The sequence below is a fragment of the Chiroxiphia lanceolata genome, chromosome Z (genome assembly GCF_009829145.1).
Source record: "Chiroxiphia lanceolata isolate bChiLan1 chromosome Z, bChiLan1.pri, whole genome shotgun sequence".
NCBI lineage: Eukaryota > Metazoa > Chordata > Aves > Passeriformes > Pipridae > Chiroxiphia > Chiroxiphia lanceolata.
Window position 1 is genome coordinate 64,524,024 of NC_045671.1, and position 19,173 is coordinate 64,543,196.

A 19,173-nucleotide genomic window follows, 5' to 3' on the forward strand; every position below is an offset into this window, starting at 1 on the left:
TCCAAACTCAAATACACAAGTAAAAAAGGATATGGGAATCCCCAAAGTTTTCAGATTGAAATTATATCTGAAGGGTAAGTCTCTCTGCCCTAAGCTACACTTCATTTATTAGCAAGACAGTCTAAAATGATGCTTTGCAAAGTGACAAGAAATGGCTGAAATCCTCCCTCCCCTGACCCCTTAGGGAAGCAGCCACCTTGGCTGCCATACAGTGTTACTGGAATTGCACAGCAGTGCTGCAAAGCAATCACTTGTGCTTGCATGCACAGACATGAGATCCCCAGGCCATAACACCCTTCTGCACCTCTGCCCTGGCTCTGGTACGGTGCTCCTGCTTTTTGAGCTGCTCAGTTTTTGAACAGCAGTACTCTGGATCCAATAAAGCTGCTGCAACAGCTAAAAACGTAGGTATCTCCAAGCCACATAGTTCTCCCTGCCTGAGAGAATGTACACTGGTTGTTGAAGCAATGACGAACCAAAAAATTACCCCAAAAGACAATGACATTTATTTCTGTATTGATTGATTTCCCATCTGGACATTCTCAATTTTGAAGAAAAACTTATTTTCCTCTGCCATTTGTTGATGCCTCACAGTTTAGAAACATGCTCAAAATCCATGCGTAAGATTTAATTAAGAAAAAAGTGACCTTTTGTTCTTCTTGTGTAATCCAGAGTGCAACATGTGCAATATGTGCCAACTCTGCAGCCGTGGCAAACAGGTCTCAGGTTTGGGAGGAAATCCCCAGTCAGTTTCTACCCTCAGCAGAAAACTGTACTCGCACTTTTCTGATGTGATGCAGAAGAACAAAGCAAGCAAACAAAAATGTCCACAAAGACTGTTCTGAGGGAATGTGTTGTGCAGTTATTCTCTCCTGTTGCCTCTTTGCAGTGGGTCACCCTGTCAGCTCTCTCTGTCAGACAGAAGAGGACTTGGGTTTCCTGAGTAGCTGTCTTCTGTTATCTCGAACCTGAAATTCACTTTGGTTGATGTGAAGACACACAAGACAAACAGATCTGGGCCCAAATTATGTATGGAATTAGGACAGAATAAATCTTAAATAACGGATTGTGAACCCTAGTAATTTTATTCCAGGTATTCCTCATCAGTGATTAGTTATTTGGAGCCCAGAGGAAGATAAAGCATGTATAATCATTTAACATTCATCATTAACTTATTGTCTTTAGTGCACCTTTAAATATGTACAATAACAAAATCCAATTCTGCATCCTGTCTTGAAGTGGCAAGGTGAAGTAGGATTTGTTTCCTGCGTTATAGCTGAAAAGTCACTGCAAGCTGTATTATCAAGTTAGTAATTAAAAAAAAACAAAAAATCCCTAACAAGCAAACAAACTCCCACCCTTCCAAAAAAAAAAAAAAAAAGAAAAAACAAACCACAAAAAACCCAAACAAAAAACCAAAACCAAAATAAAAAACCTAAACCAAATCAAACAAACAAAAAAAAAACCCCAAACAAAATAACCCCAAACCCAACACCCAACCTGTTACATTTTTAAACAAAAATAAATAAGAGCATAATTTTGCAAACTGAGAGTGCAAACTAGTTAGGAGAGAATTTTTTTTAGGAGAACATGATTTGTCAATTAAAAGTATTCACACAAATTTTAGACATTTGGGAAATTATGCCCCTAGAAGTATGGCCTTATCTGAAAGTAACACCTCAGAGTATTATTTGGCTTAATTTTGACTAAATTAAAGGAAAGGTGAATAAAAGAAATTGATGTAAAATTACTTCATATTCTTATTTCAGCACTGACTGTAAAGTGCAAGTTATTAATTCATTCTTATTTTTAAAGTTTTACTGTATCTATAAGTAAAACCTTGACAATATTTTAGTGGAGTTAAAGAAGTAATTTCCTGCACAGCAAACATATATGTAAATAATAATTTCATTTAAAATATGAAATTATCAACAATAAAGAATTTAAACAATAATTTTATACTGTCAACCCATTTTTTTTATTTCTAACCTGTATATCTTATCAACCTATCAATACCACTTTTTTCATGAATATGACTCTTTGCAGAATTTATTTCTGAAATATAGTTGGACCTTTAACTTACAGAAGATATTACTATGAGCATTTCTCAAAAAAAAAAAAAAAAAAAAAAAAAAAGAGAAAAACTTGAACTAAAATGCTTCCTAGCACTGTAATGGTAGTTCCACTGTCTGGTAAAACCAAGTGACTATTGAGATGTTATGTCTCTGTTGGGAAGCAGTAAGAAAAGCTCAGAAGTGAGTACTTGCTATTATTCCCTACAAACACTTTTAGCAAGCAGAGATTGATGGGTTTTCCAGGTCAGGTGTTGCATCATTGCGATGACATCAAAAAACTTCTGCTCTATTTCACTTTCCTGATACGTTCCTCAACCCATATATGAATTGTCCTTCACAAATTCCAGGGATAATCATTCCATAAATTTCCCATTCTGTCAAAATATTCCCTTCGGAGCTCTCAACTTTCTTCCAGAATATTTGTTTGATTGTCCCAATTCTTCTGAGAGAAAATGCTTATTTATTTCTATTGACTATGTATTGAAGTCTCCCACTTTCCCTCAAATATCTTTTTGTCAAGTGAAACAGATGCAGTCTTCATTATGGAAGCCCAGTATATCTGATCAATCTGTAGCAAGTATTTGGTTTTTAAAAATAGTAGGTAGAATTTCATGTATACCTAAATTTAGAAGTATCATAATTATTCTTTTTATTTCTTACTGGTTTTAATACATATTAATGAAGAAAACCTGAGAAAAGTAACGTAATAATTTTACCTTTGCAAGATGCTGAGTGGAGGTAAGATGTATTTTTATCTAGGCTAACTGATACATGTTAATTAACCAGAAAAAAAACAAACAAAGCAAGCTGATTTCATCTGACTGTGACAAAAATTTTCTCATACAAAGGAACAGTACTTGGGAATTTTTGGCCCTACTTGTAATTTAAAAAAAAATTCAGTGAAACAGATATTTTATGAACTCATTTTTCATTTTGCCAGGTGCTTTGGTAAGGTAAAAATTAAATAATGTGAAAGAAATTGTAACTTGAGCGTTCTTTTCAACTACGTATTTTGATTTGTGTTTACAGGCTCTTGTAGTTTTATTTTTAGAAGAAAAAATGTTCAAAATTAAATAGAAGTATTTTTTTAGAGAATAATTTTTCCATCATGATCTTTTTAGTTTGCTTTAAATCAAGTACTTATCGGACAATTCTTCTCTGACATTGTCAGAAAAATTTAAATGATTTCATTTGGACAGTTTTATTGCTGACCTTATTTCATTTTTGTGCCACCATAAAGAAATTAATGTGACACCTCCAAGATGGTTTTATCAGGGGGGAGTTACTGCATAATTAATTTAGTTAATACTAATCAGAAAAGAACTAATGCTTGTTGTTAGGGAACTTCTTTCCAAAATCAGTAATTTAAAGCTCTTCATCAATCCCTGCCTTTACTCATGCTCTATCTGTCCACAAAGCACTTAAGAAAAAAAAAAAAGAGTAAAAAATAACTAGGTTCAAGGTCTATCTACATAATCAGTCCTGTTTGAAATTCAGTATTTTGTGACACTTTCCTAACATAAAGAAAGGCATCGCATAATCTACAGTGGTAACACGACTCAAACTACAGGTCTGGCAATTGTGCTATGGTATTACTGAAGCAGCAAAAGAGACATTAAAAAAAAATCCTCAAAAAAGGAAAAAGTCTGAGGTTTTTTTATTTTTCCAGTGGTAAATTGGATTTTCTGACTATGGCTTGACACATATGCAAATATTTGCACAAAGCCTTCAGATTTGGTTATCTGCCTCTGACCTCTAAAATATATGCATTGGCCCCGGATTTGCAAATTAATCTTCAAATGAACATTATTAGAAGCATAACATTCCACTTCCTAAAGGCATGATTTATGATTCTATTTTGAACTCCAGGAATATTAATGATTCTAGTTTATGAAACAATGAATGTACAAACACCCGAAACTGTATCCTTTCCCTATGCCCTTACATTGATTGGAAGACAGTGAAATTAGGTTGCAAACTGAAACAACAAGTAAAAAAGTCATAGTAACTACAGTCCAAGTTCTCTTGTTAACTAAATCTGTCCTAGCTGTGTATCAAAAGAGAAGGAAACACAGGAAAAAGTAGACTGTGATTCCACAGTTAGTTTTACCATCTACCAACATTGTTATTGAACTGAAAGAAAGAAGTGTCCATATATGGGCAAAAGGTAGAAAGCCACGTTTCTCTACTATTTTTAAGGTGAAGGTCAATGTAGAATCTGCTTAAGATGAGGCATTGCCATGATTTGAATGACATTTGGAGCAGCGTTGACTGTCTCTGCCACTAACAATCACAAGAAAACCTAGATGATAAGTGTGAGCGACGGGCTTTTGAGAAGATCTAACAAAAGACTAAACTTTGCCATTTGGCACCAACAAAGATTTTTATTTTGTGCTTCATACTGGGTTCAAACTTTTCATGCTTATAATATACTGGCACTCCATAACATGGCTAGTCAGATGCAGAGTAGCAAGACGCCCAAGAACGTTCCCGAAGATTTAAACAAAATTGTGCACTAACGAGGGATGAAGACCAAAGAAGAAACACCTTCTACTGTTACCTGGGAGAAGATGGGAAGCAAAATCACTGCAAAGAGAACAGGTTGTCCTTTGTACCACTTCCAGAACTGTGCAGATCTGTCTTCTGCTGTTCAACACAGACTCTCCAGAAATGTCAGTGATACTTACTTTGAGGCTTACCTCAAAATAGTTTCAAATTTTCTTGAATTTTTGAAAGATCTTTTAAATTCTTTTGTTTATCAGTTAAATAAGTAAATTCCAGAAGATGCTATTGCAATAAATACTCTTTAAAAATGTGTGACAAGGGTGGAGAAAGAGGAGGAGGAGCTGGAAAATACACAAATAAGTACAATAATTCTTTTTTTTCCCTTGAGGACTGTTATTTAAGAACATAATAAATCTAATTTGTTTCACTTTTAATATATGCAACAATCACAGTTTATTCAGGACTATAAGGACTAAAACTCCAAAAGACACGATATTCTTACAGTCGTGTTTCCCACCACCACATAGGACACAGCCAGAAGACTCATAAAAGCCCTACACTTGCCTAGTCCTTCATGTCCTTTAAATTATGGCTACAACAGTGTAAAGCCTTTCCCTCTCAGAGTCTCAATTTCAACTGAAAATACAGCTTATATTTCTGGAATGTAATCATGTAACCAGATGCAGATTAGTAAATAAAGCCACCCAGGTAATTTTATGGGTTTTGGTTGTTTGGTTTTGGGTTTTTTTAATACTATTTCTGTATGCTTGAACACTATTTCATACACTTGAGATCTGAGAATTGTCTCAAAAAGCAGGATAACTTATTTAAAAACATAACATATATTCAAAAGTACAATGTGCTTACTTTTAAAGACCTCAGTAAGACTGTCTTCAAAGGAAAAATTATCTAAATACTACTTTCCATCAGGTTTTAATTCAAAGTTCATTGCTCTGCTAAATACTTATTTGAGAAATAATTTTCCACCCAATTCCAGTATTTTTCTTTCTTTTTGCATATATTAAAAGTGTTGGTTTTGAATCACAGTGAAAACTTCAGAGTAGAGATAAAAATCCTGGTATTTTAACCTGAAATATATAATTACAAGATTCTGTAAGGTAAGCGTGGTACTTTAACTGAATGAGAACACTTGGCATTGTAGTAAAGAAAGAACATATAGCAATGCCAGGATAACTGTCTATCTGGATTTTCCTTTGAAGTATCTAGCCTTTTCCTTTATGCAGCAGCCTCCAGAATAAGACAGCATTTTGAAAACAACCTGACTGAAAAGGACAAATCCTTCCATGTCTACCTCTGGGTTAAGCTGGACAGGAGCACAAGTGCAAAGGCACTGCCATCCCTGCAGCTGGATCTCAGTGGGGCAGACACAGACCTGTGAGAGAGTCCTTCAGAGGACTTCAGCTTTACTCACAACTTCTTTGAAATTAAGCTGACCCATTCTTGGCTGAAGATGGAAAAAACAAATGCCTCAGAGCCTGTAGTATCCAATGCTGCCCTTAGTCACTCTCGGGTGTGTTCACGGGTTCACAAAATCCTGGAGTGACAGGGTTGAAATTCTTGTTATTTATGTAACTGAAGGGAAAAAAATGAAAGACGGAACATGACAGCCCTCACAGCATCCCTCTACCTGATAGACGTATGGGCTGCTATCTGAGATTGTCTGCTCCCTGCAGAATAAATGAACTTCAGGCAAAAAATGGAATTCAAACAGCAGGGAAACATCCCAGGACCTGGTCAGTCCATAAAGGAAGAAAAAAATCTTTTCTGACTACCAAAAACTGTTTTATTTAGTGAACTGGAATCCCCAATCCACCGTAAATCTTCTACCCTTCAATTACTATTATACTTAAACTGAGCAAACTGACTATTTAGTGACCCAGAAAATGTGTCTTTCTCCACAGGATGCAGTTCTGCTATCCATCTACCTGATGCTACTCACAAAAGACACATTTTGCTAACAACAGCAGCACTAAGTGTTTTATTTTATTCTGTTTCTGCACATTGTATACCACTTTGGTAAAATGAATTCCTGTAATTAACACATTCAGCAGAGCTAAGAAGCTCTATAATATGATTAAATGAAGCTGGAATATTCTCACATTACATAATTTACAGCTTAAAATGTGTAAGTTCCTCACATCCCACTATGGAGTAGTCTTCATAGCTATACAGTTCAAAAAATGTGAAGGAACTTTGAGTAGTTAGGATTAGAATCTTAACGCAAATGGATGAGGTGCATTAATCAGAATAGTTTCCACTCAAAATTCAAAAGTAATTTTTTTCTTCTGAGCGATTTACTCTTCAGGTTTATCTATCTGTCATCTTCGTCAGTTTTGCCAAAATTGACTCTCGCTTGAACCCCCGGTACTTCTTTCATACTACAACTTAATTCCACACTTCCTCTATATCCTGTCTTCTGTCCATTACCTCCACTTTCAAAATTCTGATCACTTTCACCCTCAGTGACATGATTTTTGCTTTTTGGGATGCTATGCAGTTTCTTTAGCTCCTGCACACAGCTGTGCTAAAAGTATTTTTTCCCCAGAGATATTCAAGCTTAAAAGGTATGATCTCACTACCTTCTGAGGTTTTATTTATTTGACTTTTTTTTTTCTGTTTTGCATCACGTGAACACTGAATTGCAAACAAGCATAATTTTTCACAAGGGTATATTTTTCACATAGGACCAGGGGTTAATGACCTTAATTTGAAAGAAGAAAGGTTTACATTAGAAGAAAGGTTTATATTATTGGCGTCTGCTGTTTCAGACACCACAGGTTCCTTGAAAAATTCTGAATAAAGCTGCAAGTGCCACAGTTCTGTTTTTGCAACAGGTAGTCGTCCTTCACAAGTGTAAAATTTTCTAAGCATGAAGAGATACCCGATGTTACAGTGTGGCCCATGAAAAAGTGGGAAAGTGGGGTACTGTAAATAGCATAAAGTAGCTAGGCAGATAAATATGGATGTGATCCATTGTGACATTTTGAGAAGAAACGAGAAAAGCCCATCACTAATAATAAATGCTCTTTAAAAAAAAAGAGTGGTTTTCAAACAAAAGGGGGAAAAGGAAGTAAAAAAAGTCACTTTATATTTATTCTATTTATTTATTTGGAAAAGCATGAAAACAACGATTAGGCAGTGCATAAGTTAAGCATAGTTTTAGAACTAGCTGACCATACTGGTAACTTTATTGGCTCAGGTATTTGCAATGATGTTAGTACCACCCAAGCAATCTAGTGACGACAAGATCAAGTCACCTGGCTTAACTTATTATTCTGAAGAAAACATTCAGTGCAAACACCATAATTAGTGAAGATATAGTACCAAATATTTGAAAACTATTCTGTGAGTTGTAAATAAATATACAGACATAAAATGTTTACATACTTTCAAACTGTGGGTCCTCAGCCCTCTTCCATATTTCCAGTTGTAAGCACACTAGGTTTTTTTGCATGAAAATGAATAATTTTGGTGCATTTGATTTAAGTTTGATTTTGGTTTTGTTTTATTTTTTTACTTTTTGTAACATTTAAGTAGCTGTTAGCTTTCTATGGATCCTGTAAATATCCATTTTTAAAAGTATGAACAACATAGCTGTCACTTTTTTTCTTCTCTCTTCATAACATTTGTTAAATAATAACTGATTTGCTAGCATAGTGTAGGCGATCCTAATATTTCATAACTGAAATTAAAACAGATGTATTTTTGGTTCCTGAATACCATGTGAAGGCTGTTACTGCACGTAACAAGCTTCTCCAGAATTTCAATATCTGGTATTTTTTTTAGGCAAAACAAAACTAAAGAATATGTTATATGAAAAAAAAATCATAAACATCTTCGCTTGGAAAATGTTCAAATGAAAAAATGCAGCAACTTCCATAAATGTTTTCATCAAAAAAATTTCAAAATGTTTCTTCCATAAGCTCCAATATAGAGTGGGCAGAATTTTGAAAACAGGCCTAAGGATTATTATAACTTCTTGTAAATTAATAAAACTTCAGCGATAACAGGATTTACATTAGCTTAGCATATGACCTTTAATTTTCTTGCCAAATGATATAGATTTGACCTGAATGAAAATCAGAGGTATTAGAAATGGCCTATTTTTATATATGCATGAATACTGCAGAAATAGCCTACTTTGTCCCATAATACCGGATCTTTGATTTGGAAAAGCATCACTGCTCTTGTAATCGCAGAATCACAGAAAGACTTTGGTTGGACAGGTCATAAAGATCATCCCATTCCAAACCCCCCAATGTCCAAACTAAAATATTTCAGTCCTCTGTTCACTCCCTTTTCTCCATCACTCCATCATCTGAATGGTCAACGTGTCTGACTGAGGCACTGATCTTGTCTAACAAGTAACAGAGAAACTGAAATGGTGGCGGCTTCTTCTCAATATATATGATTATTTTTAGAGTGAATACATTTGAATAAATGGTATGAGAGAGCTCTTCTTTTCTTGTGAATAGCAGCTACTTTAAATCTTTCAATTATTACTGCTTTGATTTCATGCAATTGTTTCCAAATATTTTTCCCCATTAGAATGCTAAATTTTGTAGAGAAATGATTCCAGAAACATTTCAAATCTATGCTCCCATTTGCAGGGGCAGAAACAGCTTTATGTGTGAGAAAAATGCATTTTGCACAGACTTATTCTGCATACTGACTACAGTGAGTTCAAATAATGGCCTTCAAAGAAATATCAGTATGTTTCAGAGATGGAACACCAGAGTCACCACAGGGGCTCTACCTAAGCAAATTAACAAATTAAAGAGTAATCTTCACAACACCTTGATGACCCTCTGAGAAATTTGAAGATACTCTTTTTTTCTAGCCTGCTATTTATATATAAAGAAAGGAATATGATGCTTCCCTACCTCCGATTTATCATAAAAATATTCATATTTTACTGAGGTGATATATTTGTTATTATTCTACATCCACTCCTCATCCTTCATGCTTTTAAGTGTTTAAGAATGTGATGACAGTTGAATTTCCTCTTGTGATATTTCTAGTAAGATTTACAGTGACAGAAGCCATTTTTGAAGAACTATTTGCAAGAAATACCTTTTTCTACCTTTGGAGTACCCTTAACTCCTTTTCCATGTTCCAGGACAGCACACACACTGTGCTACATGGCCTCTCCCCTTGAGTGTTTTCTCGATATATGTCAAATTGTATTATTTTAAAGCTCTATTGACCTATAGTTATTCTCATTCACGACTGGGTGACCTGTTCTTCCTTGCACACTCAAAGGCTTTTTAATAGATTTGAGGCGAGGCTCAACAGGGAGCTGGCAGAGCTCCTCAACATCTATCACTTGATTGCAGCTTTTCAGGTTGGCCTTTCCTGAGGTCTGAGGTCTCACCTGCTTAAACATCCCCCGGCTGGTAAAAAGTCCTGTGCACATGAATAAAATGAGGCAGAAGGCAGTGGCCTTCATGATTATGGTTAAATATACAGTGAGTCTGGGAATGATCTTCTAGTCTAGGGATGATTTATTTCATACTGATGCAGTAAACAAGGACGAAATAAAGCTCTGAAATTTGTTTTTCAAGAAAGAGACAATGCTGAAAGCTTCTATACAATTTCTACTGGTACTGACAAAATACATCAGAAAGCACAGCTACATTAAAAATAAATGTAGAAGAATTCAAAGTGTAAAAATATGATCAGCTATATAGTTATTAAAAATCTGTATGTCAGCAAGCTGCTGTTATATAACATATTTTTTATCATAGAATCATAGAACAGCCTGGGGTGGAAGGTACCTTAAAGATCATCATTTATAATTTGATCTGGTTTTGTTTGGTATTTGCCAGTCAGAAAACCAGTTTTAGGCATGAAAATTCTTCTTTCAACACCAAGATAAAGCAACCCACTCAGTTCAGTTTTAAACAGTTACATATATTATCTTGCTAAAGTCTCCTTTTACCCCTTATTATCGCGGTAGCTCAAGTGTCACCCTTGTATTGACAGTAATAGTATACAAAGTTATTGCTTTTTTTCCTGCTCATATACTTTCTGATTAATGAAATGCAGCACAGTACTTTACTATGATGAGCTCTCATTTTAAAATTCCATACCAAAGATTGGGCTGCAATGATGAAAATGCAAACTGGAAAGATTTAAAGCTGCACGGGAGAACTGTGAGTGAGGCATGAAGGAAAGTCAAGGAAGAACTGAATTCATTGTTTCAAGGAAGATACACAATTTAAAATGGTGTATTGCTTAAGATAGAAAATGGAAGCATTGATACTAAAAGGAAACAACAGATCTACCTTTTCTTATGGCTTTATCTTCTGCAAAACACAGGAAGTGGCTTCAGAGTAGTTGTATGACAAAGTCTTGCAACATTTCCACCCATAAAGAAAACATCATTTTATTTGTGGATTGTAGCTTTCCTTTTTCCAGTAGACTGTTTCTCTTAAGATTTTTATTCAGCTCTGCTTGACATTCTTACTTTTCTAAAACAAAGAACACTGAGATTAAGTTTCTATTTTCCAAACAACAATTCTAGGCCCCTGTAAATATAGACATGACTTAATGTTTAGAGAGATCAGGGAAGAAACTGGAGTGTCTTCACTGAATGAACTGCACATCTCTCCAGAGAAAGGTCTTATTTCCTGTACATCAGTTTTAAACATTTTTTGATTCTATTGGAGTGTATATCCCTCAAGTCCATACTCCAGAACTTATTTCTGAATTTCATCTGGAAAATCAACACTCATATTCAGCAAATTTAAGGACTCCCAAATAAATCCTAACACTTAAAGTCCTATTACAATTAGAATGTAACTCCAGTTACAACTCAGAGAAATATATGCAGATGACTGCATACATAACAGCTCAAGATAACACCCCGAAAGGATGAAATGGATTCCTTTAATTTATTCTGGTAGTTTCAAGAATCAGCAAGTCTTGAAGATCCAGTGTAAGCAAAGATCTCTCTAAGTGACTTTATGGGTATGCATTTTGAATTTAAAAAAAAGCCTGAATTTCATAAAAGGAATGGTCAGAATTTAGTGAAAATCAGATCCCTTAAGGCTGTATGATCTGATCAAAGTCACTTTTTACTTTTGAAGATACTAGATTGAATTGTCAGAGATTATTCAACCATGTGGATTAAAATTTAGATGCTTTAAACCTGAGGGGATTTGATCTTTTTATTTACATATCACATTGTATGTACTTATAGTAATTTCAACACAACTATTCAAATTTTCCATTTCAGAATGGAGAACAGTAGCTTCCTGTCTCAAAAGCATAGCAGTTATGATAGCCTTGACTTATTTTTAGGCAACCAGACTGGTACGCTCAGAGATATGAGAAACCTTAACTACTTAGACTACCACACCCCTGGATAAGTACTTTTAAAAATCTAGATTCATAGAATAAAGAGCAGAAAAAAAATTACAATCATCTAGAATTTTTTTTTTTGTTTTCTCCTCTAGGACTGTTAAAGAGATGCATTTTTTCCTCAATATAAAAATTCAATATATCACATTCAGGGAAGTTACTCAAGAAATAGAGATCCTTAAGCATCAGGAATATAAGTGAATATAGAATACTTTAGAATAATACTTAATTATTTCTAGACAAGCACTACACTCATACAATGTTTGGCTATATCTGATAATACAAAAATTACCTGATACCCTGGCAGGATGAAACTGAGGGTAAAAATCAGTTCTTACAGCAGTGCTGGTTAACACTAGGGAAACAAGTTAAATAGGCAGTAATGGATCTTTTCAGAAGGAGAAAAAGAAAAGACAGAATAAAAGACAATTTACTTCACAATAATTCTCCAAAGTTTTTAAAAATAAAATGTTCAAATTACAACTCTAAACCTACCCTTTTTGCTGATTAAAAACATCTCATTACCCCATACAACATCATCATCATAAAGACAGATTAATCTATTCTCACTGGCAGTAACGTATTGCTAACTCCAAACTCAATAATGGTGTTTTGCTATTGAAATGTCAATGTCAAAAATTGCACATAACTCATTAGAATCACTAGCATCTTCAGATTGAATTACACATATAGCCAAAGGAAGTCCACTAGGTCAGAGGTGGTTATTGTGGATAAAAAATCATCATAAGAGTATTTTGGAATAAAATGAAATATTCTTTGTCAATGGTATTTTAAAACATTATATTAATTTTTTGTCATTTCTATCTTGCTTAAGATACCAAATTATCACACATGACACAGAAAAACCAGCTCATGCCTGCTGCTATGTCACACATAGATGTTTTGGAAATTTTACTCATCATTTTCAATCTCACTTCTTTAGCTACCATTGAGCCAAATATATTCCAATTCTGCAAGTGTTTAAGTACATACCTAACTTTTCATTAAACATAACGCAGCATAATCATGAAAATTGTGATTAAGTTCTTGTAAAATTGTGGCTTTAGCCATCAGACTTCTGATTCCCCACTTCTGTTGGATTCACAAACTCAAATAGAAGATACCCATGTAACACAGTATGAAGCCTGGGGACCTTGCACCAGCACCACTTTGAAATGCAACACCACCCACATTTTTCTGGCAAGTCTGATTGTTCAATGCCTAAGCATCTGCATGGAAAATCATTGTGATTGGGCTCTTCCTCACAACTGGAAGTATTCCTCCATTTCCAGTAGATAAAAGAGAGGTGGCAAGACTGACCAGCTGTGAGGGACTGATTAAGGACTCAAACAATGGACCATTTGCAGAGGCAGTAGGGTGCTTTGCTGGGGCCAGGTTTGCATCCCTCAGCCAGAGGGAAGGAGGACGATTTGGGTGTGTGATTACAAAACCTCTGATCCACATAAGAGAGAAGGGGTGAGCACCGCCACAGGAGGTTAGGAGCTGGGTTTTGAGATAGATAAGGGAGAAGGCTGACAAGAAGCAGACCCTGTGGAGGCAGGATAGTGCTTTTTATTATGGGAATGTCCTCCTTTACACTCAGTTGTAATACCTCCCCCGTGGGGAGGTATCAGGACATTATATATATATAAATCAGGACATATATATATATATATATATTCTCCTATAAACACTGATCTTTCAGTGTTGTTTCACTCTAATCTGCCTCAAGGATCTATTAGCCCCTCACCTTAAAGGCAGTTCCTAACACCAGTCATCCTTTTTCTGTATTTACAAATGGCTTCCATCCTCAGAAGGAGCCCCGAAAGAAATGCTGCTACTTTTTTTTTTTTTTTTTTTTTTTTTTTTTTACAGTCACCACTCACCATCTCATAGCATGGTTTCACTCACAGCAAAAACTGATTCATTTTTTTTTCTCACCCTGCTTAAGAAATACAATATATTAAAATGCACAGCCTTGGATTTCAGCTCGTTAAACAAATGTTGAAGAGTAGAACATTCACTCCCCAATTTCAGGTGCCAGGAAGGATGCTGATTTTATATTTCAAAGGGGCCAATTTTCCCAATTTTCCACTTTGAACATACAGCTAATAGTGGCACTTCTGTCAAGAGGGGGTAATTCTTCTGCTCAGCACTCCATTTTAAAAGCACGCATTTGGAGCAGCTTTTGCATAGCTTGTGGTTCAATTCTTTACGACATATAAGAGGAGAGTTTTTGAAAACTCTTTTTTTCACCGTGACTAAAAAAGCCATTTTCAATGGCAGAATGACTAGAGACGAATATTCTTTCCTCCAGACAACTAAGGCAACTTCAAAGATAAAATTAAGGGATGGGACAAGGAAAAGGTCAAAGGAAAGAATAATATTTAGCCTAGACCCTTAGCCAAAACTGAGGAAGGTATTAAGGGACATAATTCTCTTGATAGAACCAGTAGCCTTCCGTGGTCATGTGATTAATTCCCAAAACAAGCCAGTTTCCCTGATGTATTTTTAAACTCTAGAAAACTAAATTGTCCAAATATGTAACATGATTACCTTTCCAATATCATTATTAAAACCTATGTTTAAGAGCAAAAATAAGAATCTCTCATTTTAAAAACTGTTCAGCAAGACTGTAAATATAGCCAGGGGTCTCAAGAATCACCTTCAGTCTTCCTTCTAATAAAACCATCGATAAACACAACATCACCAATACATAACAATACAGAGACTGCATCTTGACATAATAAATGCATTCACATTCATCTTAATTGTTCTTTCACTCAGATTGGTGGCAATTTTGGAGCAATACCCCAGAAACTCACAAATAACCTAGACCTTGGCATACATTTACGGTCTTCTTGAGAGGGAGGTGTATTTGTTAATGGATCCAAAGGAACTAATTGCATTTATTTTAAGTTGTAAGAGTATTCTAATACAATTCAGTGCTGAAAGTGTAGAGGAAAGCTTAAGCATGGGCATTTTCTTTAAAACCTAGAGGTATCATGAGGTCATTCTAGACACCTGAAACTATAATAGTATACAATTATAGTCAATTAAAATGGAACATTTACCTTGCAAACCAGTTTCCACAGATACAAGCAGGAAAGACAAAGAGTTCTGCCAGGTTTTCTAGCTCCACTGCTCACTTACTAGAAAACAAAAAGAGGAAAATATATTTAGTCTTGTCAGTTGTACTGAGCTTTTTGAAATAGTGATGCTTTCAGTGAAATGCCTTGAGATATTTTAGAATGATATTTAGCTCTTATCCAAAAAGGAATGGAATAGATTGTCAGAGCCATAAGTGTGTCTGCTGAGATGAATAGGGTTAGAGGCTACTGAAACCTCCTAATAACACCAAAAAATAGTGTGCACTCACTGGCACTCAAGGGGAGGAGGCAACTGTGTTTCCTACAGTAGATTAGACAGACTCTTACTAAAGGATCTGAAGCTGAAGCTGACAAAGCACTAAACCCAGAATGGAGACAAAGAAAAAAATTCTCTTCAGTAGTAGAATTAACTACTTTTCTCTGCTGGTGGTGGAATTAAGCACCTCCACAGCTTTCTCCGTCAGTAAGAAAGGAGTTTTTTAGAATGGTATTGTGTTGCCATATTGAATTAAAATATGAACATTTCATTTATTTTAACAGGACACATGAAAAAACAGCTGTCTTAGACAGTGACAGTTGAGGAGTTAACAAAAGTTCTGAACTGTGTGTGTTTCAGGATCAGAATATGCCTGAAAGGACCACAGATTATACGATAACCCAAAACTGCACTGATGTCAAAGACTAGTAATGACTGTACTATTTCAAAATTAATCTGAAAAAAATACTATGGACTCTTCTGATCAACATGTCCTCCATATGCTTTTCAGAAAAAACAAACCAAAAGAAGAAAATTATTCATCTTGCCACATAGAAATGACTTTTCCAAGATCTTCCACAATGGTTGAAAAAGACAACCTTGCATGTCTACAAAAATGACATTTTGATCTGACAGAGATTATACTGTGAAAAAACCCCACCAAATAAAAAAAGAATGAAAAAATATGAGTTAAAATATTCATAGAATATAATATAAATAATAATAACATATAATAAAAACACTACAATTATCAGAAAGGTCAGACGTTGCAAGTAAATACAAACTTCATGAAGAAATATAATATTTTATCCAATTCTCACTCAACTAACTTGCTATGTGGTTTACAAACGTGAGTTAATGCAATCATTTTATATTTTATATGTATCTATTATTTATATGATATTATACTATATGTTTGTCATGGACAAGGTACATGGACCAATAGCTGAACTGCAAAATGAAACTGCAACATAAGGAATTTATGCAATTTGCTGAAGGAGCCTTGGAAGGCAGCAATGAGCTGCCAGCACTCCAGAGAGTACCATCTCCACTAAACACAGTTGCTTCCCTAGAGAAGAAGTTGGCCCATTTGCCAAAGAAGTAATTTTGGCATGAGATTTGCAACAGTTCTCTATTATCTCCCTAGCAGGTCATTTTCAATCAGCTTCTTTTGTGGGGGAAAAAACCCCAAAAAACAACAAAAAACCCAAAGAAACAAAACCAACTCCTCATTTTTATATACAATTCTTTTGGGTTTTTTTGGTTTGTTTTTTTTTTTTTGTAATGCAGGTCACAATGGGCGTACCTGAAAATATTCTACCCTTGAAATAATTAGTTTGAGAGAGGGGATAGATTAGGAAAATTTTCTACAAATTCAGCTCTCAGTCTTCTTGGCCTTCTTTATTCAATTTTCTTGGCTTTCTGTTGTTCTGTAGGACCTGTTGTTCTGTTATGTTTGTATCACAAAAAAACCCCACCAAATAATACCACAGTACCCTTCACCCTCACCCCACTGTGTAAGTGAGAAGATTAAGATGTGCAGGTGGAAAATTTGCCATGGAATTTTTTTAACAATTGTCATGGAATAAAAACTTTAGATTTCCATTATTTTCCTGAAATAAGAATAGTCCAAACTCCAGACATGGAAAAAACTTAAACATTTTCTTCTTGATGGAAACTCATATTCATGTGTAAATCTGATTGTACTGCTTTTATTTTTGCATCTACCAGAGACAGAGGGAAATATTTTGAAATTCAAATGCTATCTTCTATTAATTATTTTTTGAAGAAATGAAAATAACTGATGATACAAGAAAGCAGGAAGAAAGAACCACTAGGATATTTCACAACCCATTGCATAAGAATGACAAAAGAAATGTTCTATTGACAGACAGAAATCATTCCTAGACAGTTTATTTATCTTTATGATGAAATCACAAGAAATGTCAAAACACACAGCAACTTTTAGACATAACAGTGAATGTAGATAAGTTGGGCATCAAAGAGGTGAATTTAAGACTGGAAAGGTGGAGGAGTGTGGCGTAGGATGAGAGGAAGGTGTTTTCTATTTTGGTTTTGTTTCTTATCAATCTACTCTATTATTAATTGACAACAAATTAAATTAGGTTTCTGTAAATTGAATTTGGTTTGCTCATGACAATACATGGTAAGTGATCTCCTGGACCTTAGCTTGACCCATAAACTTTCTTGTCTAATTTTCTCCCCATCCTGTTAAGAAGGGGGAAAAGACCCTCTAAGATCATCAAATCCAACCATTGATCTAGCACCACCATGTTTACCACTAAACCATATACTCAAATATCAAATCCACACATGTTCTGAACACTTCCAGGGATGGTGACTCCATCACTTCCTTGGGCAACTTATTCTACTGCTTGATCATCCTTTCCATGAAGAAATTAACTTCTTAATATCTAATCTAAACCTGCCCTGGTGAAACCTGAGGCCATATCCTGTCATCCTGTCTTGTTATCTGGGAGAAGAGGCCGCACCTCACTATAATCTCCTTTCAGGTAGTTGTAGAGAGTGATAAAATACCCTTTGAGCCTCCTTTTCTCCAGGCTTAACAAACCCAGCTGCCTCAACCACTGTTCATCAGCTTCATTGTCCTTCTCTGGACACGCTCCAGCATCTCAATGTTCTTCCTTTAGTGAGGGGTCCAGAACTGAACACAGATGTTTAGATGGGGCCTCACCAGTGGTGAGTGCAGGGGGATGACCCCTGCTCTGGTCCTGCTGGCCACACTTTCTGATACAGGTCAGGATGCTATTTGCCTTCTTCCACCCAGCCACACTGTTGGCTCATGTTCAGCCAGCTTAGAGCCAGTTTTTTAAAACCTTATATGAACTAGCTAATGAAAAACTAAACCAAGTTGGACACAAATATCACACTCTCCCTGAAAGAAAGAACTTGGTGTTGAGGAAATTAATTCAAAAATGTCTCCTACACACTGAGTTCTTCAAACAAGACCTTTGAGAGTCACCTTTAGGAATAGGTAATAAAACTTTCCAAACCTTTGCTGCTTTTAGTACACCTGATAAGTTGTGCCAGACTAACTGTAACCCATATGCACCTCTTTCTTCTCCTGACTTCATTCACTCTCCCCAGCTAAGAGGAGTTTCAGATCAAGACAGTGGAAGTGTAGCTTTGTGAGGGTAGACATTTTATTGAAATATCCACTGCTTCCTATGTGGAGTTAAAGGACATACTATACTCTCAAATAAGTAATTACATTTTAGCATTCCAGAATACTACGCAAGAAAATACTGGAAATAGAAAAATAAGATGTTAAAATTGACACAACTGAATGTACTGAGTTTAAATTGCAGAAGAGGTTAAACTTCCTATGGAAAAATCCTAGGGATATTTTAGCACTGAAATATAACAGCTATGGCAGCTATGGCACATCCAGTGTTTCTGTCATCATGAAACATGGGTAAGCATCTGTGATAATTCACACGTATATAGCCAGAGGCAGCACTGGGGGAAGGCATTGGGTTATATACTCTTGAAGACTTGTAAAACTTATCTCCCATGATCTTTTCAATAATTTCCAATATTTAACCAGTAGAAACTGGATATAGTCTTGGGTGTATATTTTATCGTCTGATCTAAAATGCACATCTCCCTTCACTTTATTTCTGCTATCACAAGTGATCAAAAGTGAACAAAGGCAATGTTTTCAGGTTTAAAATCATGAGAAAAATGGAAAAAAGATGGTAAAATTTCCTTGTTTAAATATACTTGAGTTATATAATCATCCATTTCTCCATTTTCCATTTGAATGATTATGCATGAGATTTTTGAAAACTAAACAATT

General features: G+C 35.3%; 1 protein-coding gene across 1 annotated transcript in view; it reads right to left on the reverse strand.

Annotated features, from left to right (window-relative positions):
* LINGO2 (leucine rich repeat and Ig domain containing 2) overlaps positions 1-19,173 on the reverse strand; it is a 481,605-nt gene that overhangs the window by 291,581 nt on the left and 170,851 nt on the right. Inside the window, exon 2 of the mRNA XM_032676784.1 lies at positions 15,041-15,118. The gene's annotated coding sequence lies outside the window, so the exon portion shown is untranslated. The remainder of the gene's footprint in view (positions 1-15,040; positions 15,119-19,173) is intronic.